We start from the raw sequence: 3,108 nt of genomic DNA, 5'->3' as shown, positions 1-3,108 counted from the left end.
TTCCAACTACCAAATATGTGACATTAAACAAATTACTTAACATCTCTGAGCTTCCACTTGTTATTTGTAAATTGGGATAATAGTATCTATTGCACAGAGTCCTTATAAAGACTAAATAAGATCATGTGACTGGTCTGTGGTTATAACGCTGTTTAGGAGTTATCAAGAGATGTCCCCCAGCCTTGCGAAAATAAAATTGCTTTCTCAGAAGCAAAGGAATAAAGCTGAGAAGTTGGTAATACATCAACACATGGATTGCTTTAAGGCCTCTAGGGAAATGCTGGGTCATTTAGAAGGGATATAAACATTCTAGGTACACCAGGTAACCTGAGGAGGCTCTTAGGTAAACCAACAGAGAAATGAAGGCATCTAGCCTTTAAGTTTATAAATCTGGTAGTAGTATGTCTCTCTGTCATGACTAGATTAGCATTTAGCATTTGACTCCTGTGCATTTTGGGCAGTCCAAGAGTCTGTCTCTCAGGCTCTGATTACTCTGGAAACTTTCAAAGGAAAGGACAGATCAATCCAGACTTACCTACTGCTATTGTGCCACCCACACCTCCTTCCAAATTCTTATGTTCAAGCCCTAACTCCAGGACCCCAGAATATGACAGTATTTAGAGATTGGGCCTTTAAAGAGGTGATTAAGTTAAAATGAGGTTGTTAGGGGCCACTAACCCAATCTGTCTGATGTCCTTATAAGAAGAGGAGATTAGGGCACAGAGACACCAAGGATGAGCACATACAAAAGGCCATGTGAGGACATAGTGGGAAGACAGTCATCTGTAAGTCTAGGAGAGATGCCTCAAAGAAATTGAACCTGCTGAGCTTGATCTTAGACTTCTAGCTCCCAGAACTGGGACAAATAAATTTCTGATGTTTAAGCCACTCAGTCTGTGATATTTTGTTATGGCAGTCTTGGTAGACAAATACAGAGAGTGTACACACAAATCACCTAGGGTGGGGGATCCTTATTAAAAGGTATATTTTTGGGGGGCTGGGGTTGGAGCTCAGTGGCAGAGCGCTTGCTTAGTATGTGTGAGGCACTGGGTTCGATCCTTAGCACCACATAAAAATAAACAAATAAAATAAAAGCAGTCAGTCCATCTACAACTACAAAAAAAAAAAAAAGGTGTATTTTGATTCATTAGGTCTGGGATGGGGTCTGAGGTTCTGAATTTCTGAGTATTCCCAGGTGATACTGATGCCACTCTTCACCAGATCACACTTGGAGCAGCAAAGCTGTATACAACTGCTACCTCTGCCAGTTACACCTGCTTTCAGTAAGGATTTGTCAATATTTATCATCCTCTCTTTTTCAGGAGTCATAAGTTTCCAGTTTAGAATTTAATGTTTGCTGTCCAAGGAACCAGCCTTTGACTTGCTTCCTTTTAGTGGTGTGTGTGTGTGTGTATGTGTGTGTGTGTGTGTGTGGCGCGCGTGCACGCGCTACTGGGGATTGAACCCAGGGCTTGGTGCATGCTGGGCAAACTCTTTACCATTAAACTACATTCCCAACCCAACTTGCTTTCTTTTATACTCAGAGACTAGGGCCAGGATAGGGCAATAATGGGTGCCCCAATCTTCCTTTCTCTTGTCCAGGACAGGTGCAGCAGAGACACTGGCTAAACTGCTGCTGCTTAATCCAGGTATTCTGCCTGAGAAGACTGAAGCTAAGACCGTAGTAGTTGAGCACAGGTCCTAGGAAAGGTTCAAAGGCAAAGTAAAAGCATCTAAGTGGAAACTGGCTACTGAACTCATTGGCCAGGAGCTGGGGGAGTGGGAAGAGAGCCTGAAATGGGAGATTGCTTTGGAGCTAGGAGATCTTAGCTTATTTGGTTTAGAAAGACAGAGTCTAAACACTCTAAACTGGCCACCTAGCATGATGGTATTATCACTCCTGTTATATGAAAGACTTTTTTTTTTTTTTTTTTTTTTTTGGTGCTGGGGATTAAACCTAGAGCCTTCTTACACACTGAAAGCATACACTTTATCACTAGTTACATCCTCAGCCCAGGAGCTTTTGAGAGTATCATATTTGTAAAAATTTTGATTTGTTTAACTGGAAAATGAGAGATTTTTTTTTTAGACAGGATTTTTGCTATGCTGCCCAGGATCCAGGATGACCTTGAACTTGAACTCACATAGCAAAAATCCTGTCTAAAAAAAAAATTATAATGAATGAATTATATGAAACTTAACTATAGGCAAGATAATCTTTAGATAAACAGTGTTATACAAGAATAAAGTACAATGTATCACAGGAACCCTAATTACTAATGTATTAATAAGTTATCACTTAATTATTAGAAACCTTTAGGGCTTGGGATGTAGTTTGGCCGTAGAGTGCTTGCTTAGCATGCACAAGGCCCTAAGTTCCATCCCCAGTACTGTGAAATTAAAAACTAAAAACAACAACAAAAACCCCCCAAACAGCCACCTTTAAATCCTGAGAACTGCCCCAGTTGTTTTTCTTTCATAAGGGAAATCCTATTAATTCTCAGGTCCAAATAATAATGGTATTTTAATATTCCATTTTTCTTCATGCTAGGATTCCTATTGAATTATAAAAATAGAAAATTTTCATTTTTCAGAAAGACTTACTCATTTTTATCATATACATAATATTTATTTATACATTTATTTTTTGAAAAATATGGAACACTTCACAAATTTGTGTGTCATCCTCGCTCAAGGGCCATGATAATCTCTTTATCGTTCAATTTTAGTATATGTGCTGCTGAAATGAGTACCCTACAGTGATATTTAATGCTGTTCAAAGTTTTAATTATGACAACCAAAAACTTAAGATCAAAGCTTGTAATCTCTCAAAGCAAATCACAACAAATTCAAGGACTTTATTTTCTTCAAAGGAAACTGTCTAAATAAAGGAAGAAATTCTCTATTAAGCTAAGCACAATATTGTTTGCTACTACATAACAACTAACAGGCACATAATAGCTGGGGCTCTAGTAAACAACACAGCATAATTCCATACCACAGTCTTGACTTTGATCTCAGCTAGATGCCTCACCTTGGCAAACCACTTCATTACTATTTAGCTCAGTTTTCTCTTCTGTAAAATGAGGGATTAGACTACCAGTCTCA

The 3,108-nt window shown here is 38.6% G+C and overlaps 1 non-coding gene across 1 annotated transcript; it reads right to left on the bottom strand.

Annotated features, from left to right (window-relative positions):
- Positions 1 to 2,650: 2,650 nt before the first annotated feature.
- On the bottom strand, positions 2,651 to 2,753 carry LOC114082125 (U6 spliceosomal RNA). The gene has a single exon (XR_003580923.1). It is a non-coding gene; the product is annotated as a U6 spliceosomal RNA (small nuclear RNA).
- Positions 2,754 to 3,108: the final 355 nt, after the last annotated feature.

This window comes from Marmota flaviventris, chromosome 9, assembly GCF_047511675.1.
Source record: "Marmota flaviventris isolate mMarFla1 chromosome 9, mMarFla1.hap1, whole genome shotgun sequence".
Taxonomy (NCBI): domain Eukaryota; kingdom Metazoa; phylum Chordata; class Mammalia; order Rodentia; family Sciuridae; genus Marmota; species Marmota flaviventris.
The sequence above is the reverse complement of the archived record's forward strand: the minus strand, read 5'-3'. Positions and strand labels throughout refer to the sequence as shown.